Source organism: Acomys russatus, chromosome 3 (genome assembly GCF_903995435.1).
Source record: "Acomys russatus chromosome 3, mAcoRus1.1, whole genome shotgun sequence".
Classification (NCBI taxonomy): Eukaryota; Metazoa; Chordata; class Mammalia; order Rodentia; family Muridae; genus Acomys; species Acomys russatus.
The window spans coordinates 48,312,467-48,320,305 of record NC_067139.1 but is presented as its reverse complement, the minus strand read 5'-3'; positions in this window follow the sequence as shown (position 1 = coordinate 48,320,305).

Below are 7,839 nucleotides of genomic sequence, written 5' to 3'. Positions count from 1 at the left end.
CTGCTTCTTTTTTTCTAGGGCTTCCAGTTGTGTTGTTAAGATGCATCTGCGTGATGCTTCCAATTTCTTTTTAAAGGCACTTAGTGCTATGAATTTACCTCTTAGCACTGCTTTCAGTGTATCCCACAAATTTGGGTATGTTGTCCCTTCATTTTCATTGAATTTCAGAAACCTCTTGATTTCTTTCTTTATTTCTTCCCTGACCCAGGTGTCATTTAACAGAGAGTTGTTTAGTTTCCATGTACATGTAGGCTTTTTGTTATTTCTGTTGTTGTTGAATTGCAGCCTAAGAGCATGGTGATCTGATAGGATACAAGGTATTATTTCAATCCTCTTGCATCTATTGAAGCTTGCTTTGTGACCTACGATGTGATCAATTTTGGAGAAGGTTCCATGGGGTGCAGAGAAGAAGGTATATTCTTTCTTGTTTGGGTGAAAGGTTCTATAGATATCTGTTAGATCCATTTGACCCATGGCATTGGTTAATGATGTTATTTCTCAGCTTAGTTTCTGTTTCAATGACTTATCCTTCAGTGAGAGTGGGGTGTTGAAGTCTCCCACTATTATTGTGTGGGGATTGATGTGTGGTTTAAGCTTTTTTAGCAGATCTTTTACAAATGTGGGTGCCCTTGTATTGGGAATATAGATGTTCAGAATTGTGATGTCATCTTGGTTGACTTTACCTTTGATGAGTATGAAGTGCCCTTCCTCATCCCTTTTGATTAATTTTGGTTGAAAGTCTATTTTGTTTGATATTAAAATGGCTATGCCTGCTTGCTTCTTGTGACCATTTGCTTGGAATATTTTTTCCAACCCGTTGCCCTGAGGTAATGCCTATCGTTATGGGTGAGATGTGTTTCTTGAATGCAGAAAAATGTTGGATCTTGTTTATGCACCCATTCAGTTAGTCTGTGTCTTTTTATTGGAGAATTGAGACCATTGATGTTGAGAGATATTAATGACCAGTGACTGTTAAGAGTCTTAATTTTGATGTTGGTTCCAGTCGAGCATTTGTGTAGTTGTGTTTTTGTCATGGGATAGTTATCTATTTCCTGAGTAATTTTGGTTGTAGCTTGACCCTTTGGGATGGAGTTTTCCTTCTAGTACCTTCTGTAAAGCTGGATTTGTGGATAGGTACTGTTTGAATTTGTTTTTGTCATGGAATATTTTGTTTTCTCCATCAATGGTTATTGATAGTTTTGCTGGGTAAAGTAGTCTGGCCTGGCATCTGTGGTCTCTTAGGGTTTGTAGAATCTCTGTCGAGGCCCTTCTGGCTTTGTTGGTCTCTGCTGAGAATTCGGGTGTAATTCTGATAGGTTTGCCATTAAATGTTATTTGGCCCTTTTCCTCTGCAGCTTTTACTATTTTTTTCTTTGTTCTGTATGTTTTGTGTTTTGATTATTATGTGACAGGCAGTTTTTCTTTTCTGGTCAATTCTATTTGGTGTCTGTAGGCCTCTTGTATGTTTATAGGTATCTCTTTAGATTGGGGAAATTTTCTTCTATGATTTTGTTGAGAATAGTTTCTGGGCCTTGGAGTCTGATATCTTCTCTTTCTTCAATGCCTATTATCCTCAGATTTCTTCTTTTCATGGTGTCCTTAATTTCTTGGATGTTTTGTGTCAGGAGTTTTCCAGATTTGGCATTTTCTTTAATGGTTGATTCAAGATCTGTGATTGTATCTTCTAGACCTGAGATTCGTTCTTCCATCTCTTGGATTCTGTTAGAAAAGCTCACCTCTGTGTTGCTCGCCTTCTTCTCTGAGGTCTCACGTTCTTGTTTTTCTTCTGTGTGTTTATCATTGAATCCAATTTCATCTTCAGATCTTGAACTGATTTTTTGATTTCTTTCATCTGATTGTTTGTATATTCCTGAGTTTCTTCCATTGCCTTGTTATAGGTCTTCAGAGCTTGAACCATTTTATTTATTTCTTTCATCTGGTTGTTTGCATTTTCCTGCAATTTTTCCAGTTCCACTCTATGTGCTTCTTTTATGTCTCTCACCTGTTTGTCTGCGTCTTCCTGCATTTGATTATGAATTTTATTTGTTTCCTCCATTACCATCCTCATTACTAAGGATTTGAGATCATTTTCTTGTATTTCCGTTGTATTTGAGTTCTCTGGGTTGTTTTCTTTGGGATAGATAGAAACTGGAGATGCCATGTTGTTTTGGTTTTTTTTTTGCATATGCTTTTACGCTGTCCTTTACACATCTTGCCATCTTTGTTTTTGTTGTGTAGCTTCCAGAGTTGGGTGGAGTGAGTCCAATGATAGATTCACTTGTTTTCTCATAATTTCCCTAGGCTGGAAGCTCTGATGCTTCACTGGTGTGGATGGCAGGAGGTTAGCCCTGTTGTTTTGGACTCTCATAGCCAGTGATCCTCAGCTCCCCTGTGCCGTGGATCCTGCAATTGTTCTGGGTCTCTGAATGAGTGTTGGGTCAGGCCTAGATATCCATAGCCTTCTGTGTCCCCTGCCAAGTCCAGCCAGGGACACTGGGCCCGAACCACAGGCCGAACTCAGCTAGATTCTCAGGGCCTGAACCATCTGCCAAGCTCAGCTAGGGATTCTGAGCCCAAAATGCACACAGGGTCCAGCCAGAATTTTTGGGCTGGGACTGCGCACCAAGCTCAGCTAGGGGCTTTTGGCCCAAAGTGCGTGCTGTGGTCAGATATCGGCTCAGGGCCAGAACCATCTGCCAAGCTTAGCCAGGAATTCTGGATTCAAACTGCACACTGTGTCCAACCAGAGTCTTAGAGCCGGGACTGTGCCAAAAGCTCAGCTAGAGTCTCTGGGCCCAACTGTCTGCCAAACACAGTTAAGGACTCTGGCCCCAAACTGCATGCAGAGCTTCACCCGAGCCTCTTGGGAGGAATTGCTTACCGAGCTTAGCCAGGGACTCTGGACTCACACTGCGCCCTGAGTTCAGTCAGGGACTCTGGGCCTAAACTGCGTGGATAGACCAGCAAGAGTCTTAGGGCCCACAGCTCAGCTAGAGTCTCTGGGCCCAGTCTGCCTTGCATGTCCAGCTAGGGCCTCTGGGATGAATCTGCGTGCTGACCTCAGCCTGTGTCAGTGCCCCAGAACTGCCTGCCGAGCTGAGCTAGTGTCTCGGGCAGAACTGCTTGCTGAGCCGAGCCAGCACCTCCGGTGGAACCGAGCACTACGCCCAGCCTGCATCACAGCAGGAGAACTGCAGCTGTGCTCAGCTAGCGCCTCCGGTGGAACTGAGCGCTCCATCCAGCCTGCGTCACAGCAGGAGAACTGCGGCTAAGCTGAGCCAGCACCTCCGGTGGAACCAATCACTCTGCCCAGCCTGCTTCACAGCAGGGGAGCTGCCGCTGAGCTGAGCTGGTGCCTAGGGTGGAACTGAGCACTCTGCCCAGCCTGCTTCACAGCAGGGGATGCACTGAGCTAGTGCCTTGGGCATAATTGCTTGCTGAGCTGAGCCAGCATCTCCATGGCACTGTGCACTGAGCTGAACCCAGGACTCTGGGGCTGAACTGTCTGCCGAGTCCAGTCTGGGTCCCAAGGCACCACGCGACCCAAATCCTGTCCAGAGTCCCCTCTCCCGCAGCAACTCCCACCAGCCACCACACCAATCGCCTCCACCGGAAGGCTTTGAGCCGCAAACTTCAGCCATTGCCACTGCTGACACTGGTGCCGCTGGTGCTGCTGCTGCTACGATTCAAGAAAATCCGCGCTCCTCTTGTGTGCAGGGGCATGCAGGTCCTCCGCACCCTGGTCCCTCTGAACCATGGAGCGCTCTCGCTGCCGTGGTGTGGGGACCTCGGTGTTCCTGGCTCAGAAATCTGTGCAATTCCCTGAATTGTTTACTGGAGCCTCCAAACACGGTCCACACTGCTCGCCGCCATCTTGTATCTCTCCTCATTATTTTTAAACTAAGAAAAATTCAAACATTTCATGCATGTAGTTGTAATGCACCTTAATAAAATTCACCCCCTCATTTTCTCCTCTCCAGCTTCTACCCTCTCCTTCTTCCAATACAATTTCTTCCCATCTTTATGCACTTTTATTAAAAAAGAAACCCTGCCAAGTCTGCTTCGTGCTTCCCGTGTGTGTATAGGAGCCCAAGTAGCTTCTTGGAAGCCACATCTCTAAGAACACTGACTCTCCCAACCCCAGCACCAATTGTTACTAATGGGCCCTCCCATGTATAGACTGAGGTTTTGCCTGGCTTCGTTTTGTGCATCCAGTCACAGTCATTTGGCTGGTTTTGAACCCGACTGTTAGGTGCACAGCTTGGCTATCATTTTCAGGTTCCAGTGTGAACTGTTAGATAAGGGTATAGGTTGTTTAGGTGAGTGTGTGTGTGTGTGTGTGTGTGTGTGTGTGTGTGTGTGTGTGTGTAGAACAGGGTTTTCAGTGAAGGACGTTGTTAACATCTGTATTAGAAGAAGAATCATCCTTCAGTGACTGGATTCTGAGGACTGACTCAACATAGCACAGCTTTTCCTGTGTGGGTTGTTTCAGATTGTCGTTGACTGAATGTTTGGCAGGATGTAGACTGTGAGGCACAGGACACAGCCTCCTCCTGATCTTTGGCTGTTAGTCATCGAGCTCTGTAGTCACAGATGGTGCAGCATTGGCAAGACAGTTGACGTTTGTGTGCCTCAGTTTCCTCATTTCCAATATATAAGCTCCTCTCCAACATATTAAGTGTGTTTGGCACGAAAACATACCACACACTTCTCTAAATACTTCTACTATCTGACCAGTACTCCAGGAAGAATTTTTTTTTTACTGTTGTTAATTTTTTATCTAACCACATATTAAACAGCCATGGCTTGATATCCACCTTTTCAAGTCTTATCTCCCCAGCTCTTTCTCCAGTACATCATTGTTAGCTCTATGAGGTTGGTTGGTAAATAACCTATCAATTAAGGTACTTTAGGGAATGGGAGCAGGGGAAGATTCAGTACAGTTCTGAGGGCTTTTTTTTTTTTTTTTTGTAAACTCTAAAAAATAATTATAGGCTCACAAAAATTTGTCAAAATTAGTTCATATCCCTCTGTCATCAAGGTTCTTCTAAAACACTGGTTTTCAACCTTTCTAATGCTGTGACCCTTTAATACACTTCCTTATCTTGTGGTGGCCACAAACCATTAAATTATCTTATTTCTACTTTATAACTGTAATTTTTCTACTGTTATGAATCATATTATAAATATCTGATCTGCAGGGTATCTGATATGTGACTCCCAAGAACATTGTGACCAAAAGATTGAGAACCACTGCCCTAGGGAATATATCTTTTATAATTACAATACATTGTCCAATGTAAGAAACTGACATTGGCATAATACAACCAGGTAGACCAGAGGCTTCAGATTCCATCAGTTTTTGCATGTAGTAAAGTATATTTCTCATTATGGAGAGCTAGTCATTTGTGGAGAGTAATGTAACTGCTGAAAGTGTCAGTGTGTAGTACTGGTCTCTTTACAAAGGATCCACTGGAAGGCTCATGCTTTTAAAGGCATGTGAGATCACAAGCCACCTCCTTTTGCTTCCTTTTCTTTTGGTAAAGAGAGAAAGACTTCAGAAGCCAGGCCAGCTGCTCTCTGGACCACACAGCAAATGGTCAATAAACAATCGGTGCAAGTTTGTCAATCCGTTTTCTCTATGTTGCCTATTTCCTTTTCCACAGTCTCTGGGAACGTATATGTATACAACAGCCGAACAGGTGCAAGAAAGTGGAAGACACATGGGCACCAGGAAGAGTCCTTTGGGAACATGTATTCCCTCACAGAGGTCTGTCCCTTGGATGAGTCAACAGCTGTGAAAACTCCCATGCAACAACAGTTCCTCTGAGGGATGCCATCTTTGTAGGGATTACTAGCATGGCTACCTAAATTTAAGCTGGAGACCTGAGTTGAAAAGATGTGTGTATGTTTATAGCTTTTTAGAATCAGCTAGTTCAGACAGAGGCAAAAAGAGCTGTCAGTTTTGAGTCTCTGGTTAGGTTTTGTTGAAAACTAGAAACTAAATCTGTATACACTCTGTGTCATGCCTGGCTCAGTAGGGTATAGTTCCATACCTACTCAGTAAATAAAGGAATTTGAGTATATGAACTGAGTTCCCTCGCCTTTGATTCTGTGCACTTATTCCACTGTGACTTACAGAAGAGAAACGGGAATCATCTTCAGGAAAGGTAATTTGTTTTGTTTCATTACATTTCTTGTAGTCATAAAAAATGTAGGATTTTACAGAAGGACAATTGATCTTGCTTTTAATTTTCTTTTTATAGGTCTACGGAGGATGGCCACCTGAAGGCTTTACTTATTAATGACTTGCTAAGGAAATGTCAGTGTCAAGCTTTTTGAAAGCCATGTACTTAGACAGATTTTTAAGATTCATGTGGGCTTTCTGATGACTTTTGATGTGGAGACCAGAAAACAGAAGAGCAGGTCACAAGCCTGGTTGAGAGGCTATGTCAATACTCTTTCCACAATAACGTTGCCTTGGGATATTTGTACTCTTAATCATAATCAAAGTAATATATACACCATGAACATTCATAAACTAATATTTGAATTGGGAGCTATCAGGGACTTGAATTACCACGATTGCTTTAGCATCCATCTCTGTTTGCACAAGTTCAAAGTTTGGGAGACATGATCTTCCAAGAGCAAATACCTGAAATTAAGCAGAATTATTTCTTACTTATGTCTTCCTTGAGGGACTGATCCTCAAGAGGCATTGTAGAACAGAGGCATCAATGAATTAGAAGCATGACAGTTCTTTCAGTTTCCCCGAAGTCCAATATTTATTCTTTCAGAAAATGTATACAGAAATCACAGATCTATCTGTCTGTCTGTCTATCTACCCTTCTACCTATATTTTTATTTTAGTGTGTGTATTATATAGACATAGATGCACATCATGCATGAGTGCATATGTGTAGATGCCAGAAGTTAATGTCTGGCTTCTTTGCCAATACTCTCCACTTAAAAAATTTGTGTTTGAGATCATTATTTAGTGATAGCTGACCTGAAATTCACTTGGTTGCCCAGGCTGGCCTTGAGCACACAGAGATCAGCTTGCTTATGTCTTCTGAGTGCTGGGATTTAAGGTGCATGTAACTATGCCTGGTTTTTCATCTCGTTTTTTTGAGCTAGAAGCTCACTGACTTGGCTGGGCTGCCTGGCCTACAGTTCCCAGGTGCCCATCCACCTCAGTCTTCCCTGCCCTGGGATTACAGGCATGCATAACTGTCCCCAGTTCTTTTTTTTACATGACTGCTGGAGAAATGCATATTTATATGGCAGCCTGACCTGTGATCCACACCCCCCAGACTTCACTGCTTTACTTCTGTGTCAGCACCTCCTGACCTATAAACTGGGGACATATGAACACGAAGGGATCAGTACATAGTTTTGGGCTGTGTAAGTTGGAACCAGTTGATAATTATCTTAGCAATGTCTGTGAAAGGAGCAGCCTGTTTTTTCCAGATGGCAGGTAATTCTCCTCCTGGGAAGAGACCAGAAATTGTCTGCAAAAGTGCTCTTCCCCCTCCAACAAGGCTCTCTTAGGATCAATTATGGTTTGATGAATCGAGATTCCTGAGCCTCCATCTGCTGCCACCAGTCTTCTAGGCAAAAACACAAACACTTATAAACTTTCTTTTCAAAGTCTAGATTGGATCAATTTGTATTGGAGCTGCCTGTGCCAAAGCACAACAAACGAAATGTTAAGTTGGTGCTTGTTACCCACATACACAGGCTCGTTTCAATGTATTTGCTTGTTTGGGATCTAGTTGCAGACCTGCCAGGAGAATAGGCCTGGGATGGAATTAGTCTGAAGGAGTTGTTGCCAAGAGA